Source organism: Phascolarctos cinereus, unplaced genomic scaffold (assembly GCF_003287225.1).
Source record: "Phascolarctos cinereus isolate Bilbo 61053 unplaced genomic scaffold, phaCin_HiC Scaffold_3;HRSCAF=262, whole genome shotgun sequence".
Classification (NCBI taxonomy): Eukaryota; Metazoa; Chordata; class Mammalia; order Diprotodontia; family Phascolarctidae; genus Phascolarctos; species Phascolarctos cinereus.
In genome coordinates, this window is record NW_027555736.1 from 221,988,468 (window position 1) to 222,008,621 (window position 20,154).

The 20,154-nt window shown below is 36.6% G+C and overlaps 1 protein-coding gene across 5 annotated transcripts in view; it reads right to left on the minus strand.

Annotated features, from left to right (window-relative positions):
- Nucleotides 1-20,154, minus strand: part of NRXN3 (neurexin 3) — a 2,091,311-nt gene that overhangs the window by 854,308 nt on the left and 1,216,849 nt on the right. The gene's annotated exons all lie outside the window — the stretch shown is intronic.

Below are 20,154 nucleotides of genomic sequence, written 5' to 3' on the forward strand. Positions count from 1 at the left end.
TTCTCTGCAAACCTCCACCAAATGACATTGGAGTGGCTTGTGTAGTAGTTTCCCTATGCCACCCAGGACTACCTTCTTTTTTCTTTTTATTTGTAATGTCCACATAGCCCTTCCACAGAGTAGATGTTTGATAAATGCTTATTGAAATGAATGCCAGATACTCAAGACAATAATAGTAGTACTAAAAATATAGCCCCTCCCAATTAAACTGATAATTGGCTCAAACAAACATTCTTCTTTGTCTTCCCATATACATGCATACTATACATAGACAGGTATCCTGTGTTTATGGCAGCTGCATGTGTTTATGTGGCTTTTGTTGTACTACTCTTTTTTTCCTCCAACAAACTAGTACTAAATATCCATTTAGCTCTACACACAAAACGTGGCAATAATGGTTGCAACATGGCAGCCTTACAACTGAGCAGAAGGATTATCCATCTACTAGATTATACCCAGAAGGTGGAATGTGAATGATATAACATTAAGAATAGTCCTGGTGATGGAAAATATTCTTACCTCATTAAAGGGCACTTTTGGCAGGGAGAGATATACAACATGTCTCTATTTGCTTGGAAGAGGCAAGGTAAAAGGCAATGCTTTCCAAATCACTCAAACACAATAAACTATTCTCTCTGCCATATTGACTTGGGGATGTTGGATTAGATCTGGAACTAGCTCACAGACACCAGTCCAGAACATATAAGCACCCCACAGCCCATATGTTCAAACCTTCTTCCTTCATTTCAAGCATTTCACATTTGTTTCACTATTCCACAAAAGGAGCATAGTACTAAGACATAACTTGTTCTTAGTGTTTCTAATCTTGGCCTCAGAGAAGGAATTATAGAGTCATTCCTTTTTTCTTTTATTTTATACAGACCTATAGTTGTTTATGTCTCTGCAGTGAAAAGGAACCAAAGGATTTGTTTTAAATAAAGAACTATTCTCAATGCTCCTTTAAATATGATCACAAACATGTCACCCATTTAAACGAAAGGAATGGCATAAATAAAGCATACTTCTTTGTTATATTAATAAAGAACCCAAAACAAACAAAGATTAGGAAAAAGAAATTTAAGCTCCCAAGAGTTGCACCTATCTAATGAAAATTAGTCCCTTAAAATTTTCACAAATTGAGTTCAGTCGCATCTAATATCTATTGATATTAGTGACAAAATTTCTTAGTGTAGAACACAATCAATAATAATTATCACATATTTAAAGCAGGAAGGTACCCAAAAAGCCCACCATCCTCAAGTAACAGAGAAGGAAATTGAGGCCCAGATAGGTTAAATGACTTATCTAGGGTCACATAGGTAGTAAATATCTGCGATAGGATTTGAACACAGATCTTCATGGCTTTCACTGTATCCATTATGCAATTCCAATTTATAAATACATAAATTTATTAAGCACTATCTATGAGCAAGTCACCATGCTGCTTCTCTATTGAATAACATATATATATGTATTTTATATATATATATATATATATAAAATACATATATATGTAGATGTGTAAAACTAGATGTGTGTATTATTATATGTATATACCCTATACACACTTCTGTGTGTAGGTATATGTACATACATACATAAATACATACACACATGTACATATTACATTGTTTAAGGCACTACTATCTTTCCAGTCACTCAGATTGATTATCATTCTTAACTCCTCATTCTCATTCACTATGCATATCCAATTAATTGCCATGTCTACTTTACAATTAATGTCATATCTACTTCTAGAATATCTTTCTAATTTCTCACCTTTTCTCCACTCATACAGCCACCACCCTAGTTCAAGCCCTTATCACCTCTCACCTGAACCATGTCAATAACCTACTTCTTGCTTCACTCCAATTTGTCTTCCACACAGCTACAAAGTGATTTTTCTAATGTGCAGAAATATGACTCCACCCCCACCCTACTCAAGAAGCCCCAATGATTCCGTATAACTCTAGGATCAAATAAAAAAAAATTTCTTTGGTATTTAAAGTTTTTCATAGTCTGGCTCTTTCAAGCTTTCATTTATATTACTCCCCTCTACATCCTTTATAATCCAACTATACTCCTCACCTTGCTGCTAAACACAATACTCCATCTTAGAGACATCATGTTGTAGTGTAAAGAGTGCTAGACTTGGCATCAAGAAGACCTCAGCTCAAACCACTGTATCACACATTTACTACTTGTGTGACCTGATCTTTGAGGACAAGGGCACTTAAATTTTTTTGGCTTCGGTTTCCTTATCTGAAAAATGGAGTGGGGGGGGAGGGAGATATATGTGATTCCCTTTATGACTCCCTTCAACTCTAAATTTATGATCCTATGATCTCTCATCTCTGCTTTTCATACTGATGGTCCCTCATGCTAGAATGCTTTCTCTCCTCACTGCAATTTCTTGGAATTTCTGATTTCTTTTAAGATTCAGCTAAAATGCCGCCTTTTCAGGTCTCCCTAGCTGTTAGTGTCTACCCCTCAAAGGTTATTTTCCATGTGTGTATGTATGTATATATGTATACACACACGCATGTACATGTGTGTATATGTACATACACACACATATATACACATATACATATATGTGTGTGTATGTGTGTATATATATATATATATATACATACACACATACACACACACACATGCATATGTTATCTTTCCACTTTGAACAATGAGGGCTTGCATTTCTTTTATTGTATATGCAATGCCTGGCTTGAAGTAGGTGCTTATTAAATACATGTTGATCAATTGATTTCATAGCCTCCTCTAATTATGCTTCTCACAGGTAGCTTTTGTTTTGCAGGGTAGCCACAAAATCATATTCAGTATAAAAGTCAGGTAAAATTGAATACTACTAACCACAATCACACCTACAGTGTTTTCAGAGGTGGAGCTGAGTTTGCCCAAATCCCAACTTATTTAAATACCTACTAATTAGACACTGTTTTGGAAAATTAGAGTCTTCCAATTAGAGCTCTGAAATATAATACCAGCATCCTACTTCCTGAAGTAGGGGGGGTAAAAGGTTCAGACTTAATTAGTCCACAATAGCAAGGAATAGAAGGCTGATATGAATGCATTTTATATTTAAAGCTACAGGATTTCAGCCTTGTTCTTTAATCCTGGGAAATTATATGTACCAAGATGTATTGCTAGGCTTAAGTGACATAAAATAATCATAAAACCCACAAAGCCTACATTTTTAACGGGCTTCCATTGTCTTCTTTATTAGGATCTATTTACCAGTCTAACATAAATGTGAGATTAATGTTGAATGATAACATAAAAAAGCATACAATCAGAGGAGAAATTCATGATGTCTTTGTGGTTTCCTGAGCGAGGGAACTCCCAATGGGTTTCTTTAACACGACAGCAATACTTTATAAAAAGTTCAAGTATAATCATTTCCTTAGTGTTAAATCCGTGGCAGATTGGGTATCTGTGTGTAGTGGAGGTGGGGACGAAGGATCATATCCACTACCCAGGCAAGGTCCATGGCAGTTGCAACATTAGTTAAGCAAAGGTTAATGGGCACTTAGCATTAAAATGTTCCCATTTTCTCATCTTAATTCTGTCATTACTCATACAAAGGCCCAACAAAAGGAATAGTGACAGTGATACTGACACTGGAAGGGAGAAAGAACAATCAGAAGACTGATTGTTAAAAGAATCTTTGAAAGGTTGGATACTTCATCCCTTTGGCTTCATTAAATCATCTCAGGAAAATGAGACATTATCTTGCTTTTAAAGACCTCTAAAGAAATGGACCTTACACACACACACACACACACACACACACACACACACACACACACACACACACCCCTTGGTCTACCAATTCTGATCAGTTAGTGTTCTGCTGCTTATGGTCTGATAGGGTTGCCTGGTGGCAGCTAAGTGACTTACTCTAGCTCCCAGAGCCAGTATGCATCAGAGCCAAGATTTGAATACCTGTCTTCCAAGTCCAGCTCTCTATCCACCACATTGTTGCATGTAGCCCAGAAGACTCCTGAATGTATCACAAGAAAGATTAAAATGTATTTATATTTTTAAAAAATTAATAAAAATATAAAATATAGCTAATATTAACGTGGTTCTCTAAGTCAATATGTGACCCACAGGGATCCTTGTGACCAGGTTAGCGGCCCCCATTGCTTAATGAATTTACCATCACTGCACTACTGGATGCTACTTCTGCATATGTTATTAGTAGTACTATAGGTCCGATATTTAGATAATGCTTCTGTTACAAGGTGTTTATATATGTGATCTCATTTGATTCACTTACTAATCCTATGAGATAGATAATGCAAGCATTATTTAAGCCATTTTAAAGATGTCAACCAAAGTTCAGAGAACTTGATTAATTTGCCCAAAATTACACAGCTACTAACTAGCAGCGTAGGATTCAGTCAATAAACAATAGTCAAACGATAAACACTGATTAAGTGCCTACTACGTGCTAGGCAGTGTACTAAGTGCTGGGCTCAGGTCCAGATCTGACCCTTCCAACTTCAGTGTTTCTTCTACTTCATCACCTATAGTGCCTTGTTACTACAAATATACCTTATGACAGGAGCTCTTCATCTTTTTTGTGTCATGTACCCTTCTCATAGTCTGGTGAAGGTTGCAGATGTTTTCTCAGAATTCAATTTTTAAATACATAAAAAACAACACAAAAAGTTACAAAGGAACCTAATTATACTGAAATACAATAATCAAAACATTTTTAAAAATAAATTTCTAGGCCTCAGGTTAAGAATCTTATTATATTTGCTCATGAAGCAAGTGTTTTGAATAATCCAGGTTTCTTTATCCTTCTGTAAAAAGGAGCTTTTCTCATGCTACCACCAAAAACACTTTTCAATTTATTAGCACTTTAATTTCCAAAACACTTTGACATCTATAATAAGCATCACGGCTCTTTCATGAAGAAATAGTGACATCCAGGACTACTAATGAATCAGCTTTGAAGAATTTAACAATGATATAGATAGTAACCCCAACTTTTTTGCCCATCCTGTATGATTCTTGTCTAAATACGTCTCATTAATGCTTCACAGAAGGTCTGGCTACCTCTAGTGGGGCTTCCCTCTAGTTCCCTTGTCAAGGTATGGAACATTGAATTTGATATCCAAAAAGAGCGCAAATTAGAAGAATTATACTAAGAATGCAGTGTGCAAAGTGCTTTATAACATCAGGGGTTGCTTTGCTTTTGTGACAGAGCTGAGTAGATGTTTATTAAACTTAAATTGATGTTCAACATGTGTTTTCAAAGGCTAAGCTTATGTGAATTCTTATTTTAATGTAACACATTCACCAAATAAGATATGACTCTCCAATAACACTGTGTTTCCTCTATGAGAGGAATTTACTACTGAAATAACACAAATACCTCACTCAAATGGTAAAGTAAGCCCATGTCAAAAATTCCAAGTAAAGTATTATCTAGTAAACTCTATATTATCTGAAATGTTTTTGAAATGAGATATTTTCATGAATAGTATATATATGTATATAATATATATATATGTATATATATATATATTGTATATGAAATATCCATTTTAAAAAATTAAATTCAGTTAGTGCTAAAACTACATTTTGGAGCTTTGATAGATTTGTGACCTTATATATGTACTTCCTGTAATGATACTGACCATAACTCATCCATTCTTTTCCATTCTGTTTGATTCTCAACCATACACTCCCATAAATCCTTCACAGAATGCACAACTAAGTTGTTGGGGGCGTCTCTTTAGTCCTCTTGACAATACATGAAATGTTAAATTTAAAATATACCCCAAAAAAATCATTGTATGTTGTAGAGATTCACAGTTTTACATTTTTCTCTTTGTATGGGGAAATGTGCATGTTTGTTAAGTTCATTATGATTAAAAGGAAATTTTCTTTTTACAAGACAATGTATGAAAACCAAGAGAACTCACAGGCCATTCACTAGTTATCCCTCATTCTCACCACATCCCCATTCCCAAATTAAAGTTTAAATTCATTTTTCTTTAATAATTTAGAAGTCTTCTTGAAATGTTTCAAATACAATTTTGAACACCAGAAATTAGTGCATTACAGATCTGCAGAAGTGGAGGCTGATGCAGAGTTTAGATTGGACAGAAAATTTATTATATTGAGTTTTTTATGGCAGGGTTTATAATTTCTGCGAAGAACTACTGAAGGTTACTTTAAAAGAAACATTGTTAGCTATCAAATCCAGCAGAGAGCACAAGGGCTCAAATCAGGGGGCAGTTTATAGACTTCAGATTCAAGTACCTTTTCTTAAAGTGAGAATGGTAAGAAAGGGCTGAGAAATTCCGATAATTTGACTATAAAGTAATGAGACTGGCTTTCATGATAGGTTTGCATGTGTCTAATCGTACGTTTCATCATTTAATTGTTATATGTGGAATGTGTCAGATGCTTTGAGAGCAATAGGATTTCCAGATATATATGTATGTATAGTGTGTGCGTGTGTGTGTGTGTACATGTGTATGGAGAGAGAGAGAGAGAGAGAGAGAGAGAGAATAAGGTGATGTGGGAAGAGTACGGCCACTAGCATCTATGGTGATGAAGAAAGGTTTTATACACAAGGTGGCACTTGAATTGAGTCTTGAAGGAAAAATAAGCCATTCTATTTTCAGGTATAGGGGGGGATGGTCAGTACCAATGCAGAGAAACTGGAAATGGAACATTATGCATGAGGGCTAGTCTTTCTATACTGTAGAGAACATGAAGGGGACAAACAAGTAAATCACGCTGAAAAGATAGGTAAGTTGGCATTAGTTCCACGCTCTCCTACTTCCTTCTCATCTCACCAGGACAGATACCTTCTTGGTCCTCAGCTCTGAAATAACACACAAACCCATCCTTCTCACCAGCTCTTTTATATTGTTTTTCAAAAGCATAGATGAGAAAAGCCTAGAAATAGCCAGTGTATTGAGCTCTTGTTGTTTACAGTACTAATTTGGCTTAATTTTCTAGACCAATTGCACAACTCTAAAGCTATTTTAGTTTCAATGTTTCAGACAAGTTCTAATTTCAGGCGTTACCTTCTGCTATGCTCTACCCCCTCCCCCAATCCCCTGCAACTTCCCTAACAATTTTTAACACACTCCACAGTCATTCATTTCTTGTCCGGTACTCTTTGGCTGGGCTTTGACTTTATAAATTCCAAATGTACTCTGATCTCAAATGATGTTAATAGTGATATAATAGTTAATAACATGTATTTTTTCCATATTCCTTTGTTTAAAATAGACGTAATCATTTAATATCACTGCTATAATACAAGTTTCATGACACTGCATCTGTGCTGGGCTTACTCCCATTACCATGCTCTAACCACCAAATCTCTTCTTCACTGACATTGGAGGACCTGGATTGAGAGTTAGAAGAGCCCTTGGATTACCATCTCATATGAACTCCTCATTGTAGAGATGAGGCTGCTAGCAAAGGGTCTGCCCAAGGTCACACCCACACTAAGTACCACGGACATAATTTGTTCCCAAATCCACTGTTTCCACTACAATCCAGTCCTTCAGCAGGGTTGGCCCTCAAGAAAAACAAACATTATGCCAAATCACTTAGCATCAAGAAAGTACTACATAGGGGCAGCTACGTGGCACAATGGATAGAATACTAGCCCTAGAGTCAGGAGGACCTGAGTTCAAATCTAGCCTCAGACACTTACTAGCTGATTGCTTCCAGAAATGAAAAAAAAAAAGTACTGAGCGCTTGTTAACTAATATTTTCTCCAAAAGGTCATGCTTCAAGGTGAGGATACTCTTACACCCATGGAAGGGACAATGGTGACATTCTCTGGCAAGGGAGACTTGTCTTTCCTGGATTGTCTGTTTCCAGTTTAGATCTCGGTACCAGCAAGGGCCATGAAATAGGAAATGTTCTCACTTCTCAAAGTAGATTCCATGACCCTTTCCCTTGACCTGTCCAATTCTTCTTTAGAGGAGTTAATCCTTTTGAAGGAGGGGGAGGAGAAATAGATGCATTTTGCCTTCCATCCAGAATGGAGTCTGCATTTCTCTCATCTCTTCTGGTACCTCTTTAAGTGATAAACTCTAAACTGCTAGCGCTTAACTTTCCAGCATTTCCTGAATCCTGAATTGCATTTTAATCTTTGTGAAGTACTTTGTAGCATGGTTTTAATATCAAGCATTTGTTTTGTCTCTGTTTTCAGTTTTTGTTTTTACAGGGGTTTTTTTTACGTTACTTTTCATAATCATGTCAAACCAGTATACTGGCTGTCAAAAGGCAGAACGATGTAGAAAGCAATCATTTCAAAAATAAGCAATATCATATGAATGCAAGTAACATTTTAATACACAGTGGTTCTCCTATCAACCCCTCAACTGAGGTTCAGCATATCCTCAATACTCTACATATCAAATTGGAAGGGAGCTTAGCCAATGTCAGATTTAGAGGCAGGGTGGTATAATGGATTGAGCACTGGACCGGGAGTCAGGAACAATTGGGTTTGAGTTTTATCTTCAATGCTGCTGTTCTTCCTTCACACTCAAAGAGGATCAATGACATCACAATCCTCGAGTCAAGGTACAATGGTTTCAGCGATGGCTGATCAGTCCAATATGAGCTCAGAAGTTTCTATCACAGATCAGGCACAAATAATCCATTTGAGCATTTGGGATGGAAATGTCTCTAGATTTGTGCATCTCCATTTCCTTTGACCTACCATGATTCTGCTTTGCTCATGAAGCACGGAGCCTTTGATGCAGGCATGCCATGCTGGGTGGTCTTATGTCAATGTCTCCCACGTTTTACAATTGATACTTTATGAACTTTACAATTTTAGAGTATACTCCCACTAGCTATGTGACCTTGAGCAAGTCACTTAATCTTCATGTCCTTGTGTTTTCTTATCTTTGAAAGATGAGCATTGGACCCCATGACCTTAAAGGTCCCTTCCAGCTCTAAATATGTGATCCTCTTTGTTAAAAACGAATTAACTGAGATACAGAGAGGTTGTGACTTTGGCAAGTACACATAATTAGTGAGAGCTGAGATTTCAGCTCAGATTATCTGACTTTAAACCCTAGGGTCTTTGTCAATACATTTAGCTGCCCTCTTGTGTTCCAAAAGCATTCACCTAGAAGAAGGCACAAGAGTCTTGGAGACAGGCATTCCTATCCAGCCAAGCAGACGTGAAACAGCAAGCATTTTAAAATACCTACTATGTGCCAGACATACAGAATTTTCAAGCCCTCAAGACAGATGCAAACCTGTTTCTCTATGAATCACCAAAGCACTTCACAAAGGGACCCACAGCACCCCACTAGAAAATACAACACGTTCAAAGTGGCCCTGAGGGGCAAATACAGGAGACTGAGGAATACTGAGGAGAGACAGCTTGGGCATCTCAACCTCAAAATTCCTCACCTGAGACACTTGACCCATACACATGGAATTACTGCAGTCTATATGTTGCTTGCTCCAGGTCTTAACCTGTTTCCATAGTGGTATCAATGCCCTAGCCTGGGGAGCCAGGACCTTGTGATTCCCTGTCTATAGTGTTAATTTCTGCCTTTATAACCTTAAGAGATGCTCCTCTAATCTTGTTAAGTGAAGTACTGGCAGTCTCTGGGGAATATATGGTTGAATCTAAACTTTGTATTTATGAGCTCATTTTCTCTTTTCATTAGCTCTTATCACTCTCTGTGTGATCCTGAAGGTACCTGGGCTCCTATTGTGAAGGAAGCAGGTTTGTATGTAGTAATTGTAACAACATCAAACATAATGAATTTATTTGTGATTCACAGGAAGCTCTTCTCTAGAATCCTATTATCTTTTAATCCATTTAGCTTCTCATAATGGATTTCCTACCCCCCCCCCTCAAGTTTACCAAAGTTTTCTTTAAACTAATTAAATAAATAAACCTGCCATATTCCTTTTCTGTATTTATCAAGTTGGCAATTGAGGTGGAAAAAAATGAAGAAAAAAAAAAGGAGAGTCCATGGACCATTTCTAGTTCAGCATCAGTGTGATCTGGAAAAAGAATTTTATTCCATGGACCTACTAAGCATGATATATAATTGTAACTCAGGTCTAATCTTTTAAAAATATTTATTATTTTTGTTTTCTTGTCATTTTAATGGCCACTGAGGAAAAAGTAGAGTTAGCCAATTCTAGCATAGCATTTAGGTAATTATCTAGGGACCAATAGGATAAATTTAATCTTAAGGGAGTAAAAAAGCAGTAGTAGCCACTGAATTTCACTCAGACACCAGCTCTCATAATTTCACATGGGGCATCACCAATTCCCAGAAGTTCTGACTTCAGAAATTCAATTTAATGGCCCAGAAGCCTGGGTATTTTCCAGGCTTGCTTTGTAGTAGTATTCAGATCTTCAAAAATGGCCTTGGGAAATGTACCCTTCTCTAATACTTCCTATACTATATTTTGAAATATCCTGATCTACTAGATAGGATTAGCTTTAGGACCAGAAGAACTGGGTTTGAAGCCTGATTCTGCTACTTACTGTCTGTGTGCCCATGGAGACATCACTTAAACTTTCAGGAAGGGGAAAGGAAGAGAACACCCATCTATTCAACTTGTACTATGTGCCAGGAACTGTGCTAAGCACTTTAGACATATTATGTCATCTGATCCTCACAACAACCAAAGAAGGTAGGTGTTATTATTGTCCTCATTTTATACTTGAGGAAGATGAGGCAGATAGATGTTAAGTGACTTGTCCAGGGTCACAAAGCTGATAAGTCTCTAAGGTCAGATTTGAATCCAGGTTTTCTTGACTCAAGGCCCAGTGCTCTCAGCCATGCATTTGTAAAATAAGAGGAATCAATGAGATGATCTCTGAGGTCCCTTTTGACTAAATACTCTGAAGCTACAGAAAATAAAGATTAAAAAGATGGTGTGCATGAAATGGAAACTCAAAAGGTCTAATATAAATTGTTGCCTCTAACAAACCATAGCCACTTAATTGGATCAATCTTGACCAAAAAAAAGTTATAAAATGAATCTGAACTAAGTCATCACAGGCTTCCTTATTTCTAAAAGTAGTGGAATTTTCCTCCCACAGACTGAGTACTCAAAGGTCTCATTCCAAGGTCCTTAATTCTTCCTCCTACATTTCATAGTTCTTAGTGATGGATCACAGCTTTATTGATTTGAAGCCAGGAGGAGACATCAGAGGCCGTGTATTCCAACCTCCTCTTTTTACAAATGGTATCAAACACTGCATTAACATCACCTTATTAAATTGTTTTAGCAAGCCCCAAGAAGGCAGGAATAATAAATAATACCTTTTTCCATTTATACAGCATCATCTTTCTTGATCCATATATCCTTATTTTATCTTCAAAAGGAATCTGGTATCATTATCTTTAAATTTTATTTATGGAGAAACTAAGACCATAGAGAGATTAGGTAAATTGCCCAAAGTAGAGCAATGAGGGAACAGTTTCCTTCTAGTTCATTAACTGATATTCACTATCACCCCTCCCCAATTTGGTAATAACTTTCTCCTTTAAATGTCACATATCAATTGTTTGGTGAGTTGTCCTACTGCTCGAAGGTAGGACTAAATTTTATATGAAACTGATTTTTCTTTCTGTTTCTAGCACAATATGTGGCACACAATAGATGTTTAATATTTGCTGAATCAATGAATGGATTTTTCCTCCCACTAAGCTAAACTCATTTTATAAAAACTTCTTGCTCTGTGTCATTGGCAAATTGCTAACTTTTTGGATAGTTTTGATTATGGGTAGATCTTTGTCCTTGCTTTTTTCTACAACTACATGGGAAAGACAATATCTATTTCACAACATGCTTCACTTAATTTATTTTATATGCCCAGCAAATATACGATTATGCAGATGAGAATAAATACAGCAAGTATATTGGTGTTATTGGCGTTTACCTTAACGAGAAGAGGAAGAATTAGGAATTTTTCAGGAAATACTTGAATAACATATTCTGATTAAATAATGTCATATTAAAGATATATATATAGGTAGATAGAAAGATAGAGTGATATATATATTATATGTATATATATTATAATACTTGTTCAGTGAATGAAACTAACATTTTCAAGGGAAAAAAAATCTTGACCTTTCAACAGCAACCTTCATTTGGGTAGAAAAGAGTGAACAGCCTTACATTCTCCGATCAACAATGAATTATATATACTTTATATGACAAGAGTTGATTCCTGTGTTTGAACCTTCCTCAGACAGTTATAGCCAAATGGCCCTGGAGAAGCCATTTAAACACTCTATGCCTCAGTTTCTCTTTCTAAAATGAGGATGATATCTATTTCACAGAGTTGTTGTACAGAACAATTGATATAATAAATGTAACATAATTGCAAATCTTAAAGCACTATAAGATGATGAAGATGATGATGATACCTAAGAAAAGTGGCACAAGTGGCTGGAGCAATGGGTATGACACTAGGAAGACCTGAGTTCAAATTCTGTTTCCAGTACCTAACTAGCTGTGTGACCCAGGGCAAGTCACTTATCTTCTGTCTACCTCAGTTTCCTCATCAGTAAATATGGGAATAACGCAGTAATATATCCCAGGGTTGTTGTGAAGATAAAAAGACATTGTTGTAAAGTACTTTAAATACCATAAAGTGACATAAATGCTAGCTAGTTGTATTATTTGTTTTAAAGGTTCATATTTATAATAGTGCTTTAAAGCTTATAAAGCACTTAACCTCATAACAACTCTGAGAGGTAAGTAGTTAGTATAATTTTCCTCCCCATTTTACATATGAGGACACTGAAGATGAGAGAAGCTAACTTGTTCAGTGTCATCCAGTGTAGTCAATGTCTCAGCCCTATCTCATAGGTAGATCCAGTGGTTTCCATATTCTAAGACCAGTGGTTTTATACTAATATCAAGTTTGCTTATTCATATCTAATTCAGGAAATAATTTAAGGAGGCATGAGATGATGACAACATTCCTTAAATTACACATAGGCAACTTAGAAAGTTAAGCTACTACTGTCATATTCAATTTTCAAATCAAATGTAATTTTACAAATATAAAGCCCAGCATTGCATAATTCCTAGACTGCCCTGGGATAATTGGTTTTTAAAATAGTCCTTTTTAAAGTGCCAGGTTAACAATACTCTAACGTATTGCTGAATAAATCATTCTTCTTCCTAACTAAAATGAATTTGCTCCTCAAATAGCTGAGGATGTATTTAGGTAAAAATTTCTTCCCATTTGTTTTCTTAAAAGTTTCCTAATCAGGGATGATGGTCCATAAAATTATGGGACAGTGAAGAATGAGAGAAATTAGAAGTGAAGAAAAAAAGATTAGACATTTCTAGAATGTCTACTATGTGCTAGGCACAGTGCTAAACACTTTTTATTAATATTATCTCATTTAATTCTCACAATAACATTGAGAGATAGGTGTTATTTTACAGTTTTCAAAAAAGTTTTTTAAAAATTTTATTTATACTTTTATCTATTTATGTGTTTATTTATTTATTGTTTTGTAGTAAAATTTCTATTTTATCATTAGGTAACTGAGGCAGAGATTAAGTGACTTGCCCAAAGTCACACAGCTAGTAAGTGTTGAAGGCAGGATGTGAACTTAGATCTTCCAGACTCCAGGCCCAAAGCTCTATTCACCAGCTAAGACAGAGACCGAGACAAAAAAGACACTGTCTTTCTTAGCTCCTGATAAAGTATACTCAAAGTTTGCATAAAGCGACAGAAATCAAAAGAAAGGAAGGCAAGATGCCTTATTTCACTCTAAAGCCCTGTTCTAATTCCTGGTTCATGTTCCATGTTATGGCATTTGGAATTCCAGGGTTCCTTAGAGTCAAAAACACATGGCCTGCCACTGATCCCTCTAAGGGGACAGACATACCTCATCCTCAGTAGATCCTTCTTGGCAAAAAAAAAAAAACACTCAAGTACATATTGGGGGTATGTTGTACAACTCCCCACCCCATGCTTACAGGACAGTAAGGAGGACTGCAAGCAAAACTGTGATTTAAGCTGAGCGTGACAAGCTGCCCTTATGTGATTTCACACAGAGAAACACATTGTCTGTGAGCATTTCTGTTCCACCCCACTGACCTTACCAGCAAGAGAGCCATCTGGTCTGATGATGCTGAAAGCAGGCACTGAGCAATTCAATAGGTCCTCTCCTCTTTGATTTTCCCATTCTCTTCTTGGTTTGGTTATTTAGGGTTTTGTTTTTGTTCTTAACCTGAGTAGACCACTGTGCCCCTTTGGCCATTGCTCTTGGAATGGAGCCAATCAATACTTGCTTCATGTTACACTGAGTAGCTCTAAGACCTACATCAGAACTGCGTATACAACTTTCTGATTAGGGGCACGAAAGGTCATGGTTATATTTTCTGGGATCTTGAGACTAGCTAGTTACACTGTAGTACAAGATGGGAGATAATAGCTTCCAGAGTGAACGCTGCCATTTCATTACTACAAGCATGCCTGGTTCCAGGCTCTGGAACTTTGGAAAAGTAGAACTCATGGAATAGAGTCAGATGGGAGGGTGTGATATAGGTCACAGAAAATAGACCTTCAAAGAAGTTATTTTTTTTTAAAGAGAAACAATGAAGCGAAAAGAGCTGGATTTTGATTTAGAGGACTGAAATCTGGCTTGGCCACATCATCAATGGGACAAAAATTTACGTAGTGACTTGGGGAAATAGCTTAACCTTTCTGGGTCTCAATTCCTTGCCTGTAAAATGTGGATTAAATCCAATAGCCTCTAAGGTCCTTCGAGATCTGAAGTTATAATGTAATGACTTAATAGCATTGCATAAATACATGTCTATTATTGAAATCTTCCATTTCTGTGACTACCTACCTAGCAGAGAGAACAAAGACTAACCTTAGACTGTAGCATGGTGAGGGATTTACTTTAGGAAAAATGAAAAATAATAAGCAAACACAGGGATGGGTAGAACATCGAGGGTTGTCTTTTGCTTTACGGGGGGGGGGTCATAAAAATGGGTAGTTCAAAATGACTTCATTATAATCTTACTTAGAGGCCAAGAAAGGACCTTTCCAAATCCCATCTAACCTTCTCATTAGCCACTTAAAAAAGGGAAGAAATTTCTGAACAAAGTACTTGTGCTTGGTATGGTGTGGACATAAGCGCTGATGGACTTTTTTCTACTTCTAAATTTTAACCAGTGCCAATGAGAATTGAGTTTCATTTACCTTCATACAATTATATTAGAGTCACCTCTGACTTCCAGAGAGAAGCAGCAGAATAATGCTTTCTAAGTTTAGAACCACCTACTTGGACTATATGAGTTTTGTGTTTCAAATAAAATTAAAAACTTTTATTTCAGGACTAGTTTATGCTTCTGGACTTGTTTCTTAAGGAAAAAAAACATTAAAAATTAAAATTTGTTTTAAAATTGCCCAGAGAAAAATCTTAAAAGCATCAAGACATGAAATGGCTTTCATGAATTATCATTTCTAAAGCACAATTGAGTCAAATTTTGGAGTTAAATTCTTGGGAACTCAATTCCTCTTTCAAATAAAACACAAAGTTATAAGGAAAAGAAAAGAAGTTAGAACAAAATGTGATCTCATTTATAAGTAAGCTCACACACCCCTAGGTACAACACATCCCAGAGTGGGTGGGAGATTCATTTCAGGAACCAAATGCAGACAGTCCGTTCCTTGAGGTACACTGTTCGATGATTATTAAAAATTTGGGAAATAAGATGTTTTAATATGGGTCTACTTTCAGTTTTCAAAAACGGGGGAAAAAGAATAGAATCACTGGTCCTTGAAAAGCAGACCAAATTCTCAAATCTAGATTTTGTCACCAAGCAAACTCTGCTCACATTAAGAACATAACCAGTCCCATACAAGGTCTTTCATTCATACTCCAATAATCTTTGTGACACCTAAGAATTCATAATCTTCTGGTATATTTTGAATTCTATTTGAATTTTTTTTTGACACTGAAACAATATGAAGGAGAATATGAAGTGATGGTTTTAGACTCCCTTCTGCCTTGGAATAGTTCTCTCTCAAAGGAGAGAAGTGTCAAAAAACATCCTAAAGCATTTCACAGAGTTTCCTGAAAAAAAAAAATGGATGCTGAGCCACTATTTAAATGAACATGGCGTCTTTTCAGAAAGAATGTCTCTTGCAGATGTATATTTGATATACACTCCTCCCCCCAAAAAAAAACTTAAAAAAGAAGGCAGCATGGTAGAACAAAAGTACTGGATTTGGTGCTGGAGAAATTAAATTTAAATATCAGTTCTGCTGCTTTTCTTTCCTGGGCCTCAGCATCTTCTCTAGAAAATGAGAGAGTTAACTAGGTGGCCAAAAGTCCCTCATAGTTCAAAACCTATCATGAGAAATATAGTCAAAGAACTAGTGAGTTCTCTTTTGTCCACATAAGCTATTACCCAAATATAACTAGACAATTATATTTTATTCCCCATTGAATCAAACACTTGCTTTACACCAAGTGTTTTTAACATTTGTGTGTATGTATGTGTGTGTGTATGTGAGTGTGTGTGTATGTGAGTGTGTGCGTGTGTATGTGTGTGATGGACCTCCTTGGCAATCTGGTGAAGCTTATGGACCTTTCTCAGAATAATGGTTTTAAATGGATAACATAAAATACAGAGGATTATAAAGGAAACCAATTATATTGAAATACAGGTATAATATTTTTAATAAGTTAATTAATGGACACCAGGTAAAGGATTCCTGCCTTACAATCATGGAGCTACATTTATCGAGAGTCATTTCAACTCTTCAAAAAATACATATGATTGTGACCAGCATAAAGTCTAAATGCATTTGTTTGTGATAGTGTGAGGTTCTGAACTGGACTCTACCAGTTTAGGTAGCATTTATAGAAAATCCTTGGTGTATATACTTACTGTAGAATCATAGTTAGAGGGATAGCTAAGTGACACAGTGGATAGAGTGCCAAGCTTGGGATCAGAAACACTCATCTTCTTAACTTCAAATCTGGCCTTGGACACTTACCAGCTGTGTGATCCTGGGCAAGTCACTTAACCCTATTTGTCTCAGTTTCCTCTTCTGTAAAATGACCTGGAAAAGGAAATGGCAAACCACTCCAGTATCTTTGCCAAGAAAACCCCAAATGGGGCCAACTAAAATAGCCCAACAACAATAAAGAATCACAGAAGATGGTCTACAAAGATCCTTAGGAGTCATTTGATCTTGTTAAGTATAGCTATACTTAAATCATGATACAAATATAGACTCTTACATCTCCAAAAAAAGAACACTGACTTTGGAGCTCACCTATTTCAACTCCTCTGTTTTACAGATGAGGAAACTGAGGTCCCAAGAGAAGAAGTAATTTGCCTAAGATCACAACAGTATTAAGTAGAAGGGGTAGAGAATAAACTCAGATCCTATAACTATGAATCTAGTGCTCTTCTACTGGTTTAGAAACATTTTAGTACCTGAAACCTCTTACACAAAAGAAATTCTTCAAAAACAAACCTACATACATGTGGGTACAGCCATTCACACACATATAAACAAACACAACATCTTTCTCCAAATTACCGAAGGGGCTCTTTCCCTTTGCTGATTTGTATTACAAAAATCATACAATCAGTTGTTCCTATAGTTATGATCTTATACCTTCTCTCCCTCCCCAGTGATTAATGGCTAGGCCAAGAATTAAGACAATCCAAGTTCAAATCTAGCCTAGGATTAGCTGTATAACCCTGGGCAAGAAACTTAACCTTTGTCTGCCTCAGTCTCCTCAACTGAAAAATGGAGATAATAAAAGTACCTACCTAACAGGGTTGTTCAGGATCACACGAGATAATATTTATAAAGCACTTAATACAGCCCCTGGCGTATAGTAAACATTTAATAAATATTTGTTCCCTTGCCCTCTACACATCACCCCTTTTTCCCTGGTTAATGTCTGACCTTACTTTCGTATTTGTATCTCCAGCAATCATCACAGGGCTTGCAACATAGTAGATAAATATGCTTCTTCTTGATGGAATGGACACTAAGCCAGGTCAATAGAAGGTGTTGCAGAGGGTACTGTTTCTTTCCACTTTATGAGAATACTATCCCTCTTCATTCATGTGTGGGACCCAAAACACTATGTACTTTTAAATGTGGAAATTCCTTTTTGTCTCTGTTCCAGAAGTTTTACACAAAATTTTAAAAAAAGTATAACTTTCTAAGACCTCTGAGGAAATGACCCCAAATTCAGTGGTAAAGAAATAGCTTTGTTAAGAAAAGAACTGTCACTAATCTATCACTTTCTCTTGCTATCTGATGATTTGTGTCTCCCAGTGGGGCAAGAATTCTCATCACTGCCATTTATCTGCTTATAAGTCACAGTTTCAGTTCCTCCCACCCCCACTTCCTCTATTATCCAAGCTAAAGCATGTGCCCTCCAACTTGGAGAATTTTCTGCCTGTTCACTCATGCAATTCCAGAGAGGAAATGTTCCTTATTCACCACTAATCACTCCCTCTTTATCCCTCTCTAACAAATAAAGCCTTTCACCCTTCAAGCACTGACTCAGGTTTTTAAATTACCTTCCTCCCCAGGCATGGTCCAGACCCCACCCCCCTTGGGAGCACCTCTCTGTCATTCCCACCAATGACTTTTCTTTCTTTTTAAATTTTTTCCCTTTTCTTTTTCTTAAGGGCTCACCTGGAGAGGAGGTTTCAACTTCAATCTGTCTGGTGCTGACAGGTTAATAACCTGTTCTGACAAATGCTAGAAGGGGAAGAAGTGGTGTCCAATCATGGAACCCTCTCTCTCTCTGCCTAGATCTACTTGTGTATCTCTGTAAGAAAGGTCATGCAGAATTTAGTACTAGATAGTCTTGGGTTACCTCAAAAAGGCTGCTGCCTAGAAAAATAATAAAGCACTCACCCTTGGAGATAGATTTAGAGCATTCTTCTCTGAGCACTCCTTTTATTGAATAAATTAGAATTCATGGATATTTTGTGGATCCCTTTTTAACTAGAAAAATATTGACTGTCCATCTTAGTTGAGGACTGCTTTCCTGATTGGTAACTCCCTAGCCGTGAGCATCATATCATAATGGAATTCAGCCACGCTACATTTCACTTATTGTTCAACTCACTCTCCTGAATTAAGGCTGCATTTCCCAGTCCAGACAACCTTGTTCCATTCCTCTCTCTCCTTTTCATCTTCCCCTTGTAAGTTATAAGCTGTAAGCTTCTTGAAGATAGGGACTTGTCTTCTCCAAGCTTAGCACAGTGCTTATCACATAGTATATATATAATAAATGTGCCCCTCTCTCCTTTTATCTTTCCTTTCCTTCTCCCAGGTTTTTAACTTTATTGATGTCATGGACCACTCTGGCAGTTTGGTGAAGTATTTGTACCCCTTTACAGAATAATGTTTTTAAATACATAAAATGGAATATATCCTATTAATGAAAGAAATCAATTATACAGAAATACAATTATCAATGTATTAAAAAGAAAAACAAATTCAGGGATCCTAGGGTAAGAAAACCAGAATGGTGACAATAATTTCACCCATTTTTATGCATATAGAGAAACTTTGTCTTACATAGTCACTGATAGCCAAGGCTTATCATTCCCTCATTCCCAGCATCACCATATTTACAGAATAACAGAAGCTCAGAATCAGAAGGGGTTTTAGAAGCTTCCTAGTCCAACCCCTCCCTGAACAGGAATCACCTTACCAGTATCATCAACAAGTGATCTGTTTGAAGACCTACAGTGAGTGGAAACCACCACCTAAGGCAGTCGATTCTTTCGGAATTCTTAGAAAGATCCCTCCCTCCTTTATATGAATCTGAAAGCTTCCCCTCTGCAGTTTCCACCCATTTCTCCAAGTTTTGCCCTTTGGGATCAAGCTAAAGAAGTCCAATCTTTCTTCCACCCAATGTTCCTCTTCATTACATGTAAAAGCAGACTCATCCCTAAAAGAAGTGAAAAAATGTATCACTACCTTCCAAGAAGCTTCTGCCTTCTACAAATATCAATAGTTCTTTGAAGGAAGGGCCTAGAATCTAGACCATACTGGATGAAATTAAATGTTATTTGTTGGGTTGTTATACTATTGTTTTCTAATCTTGTTGTCTTCCT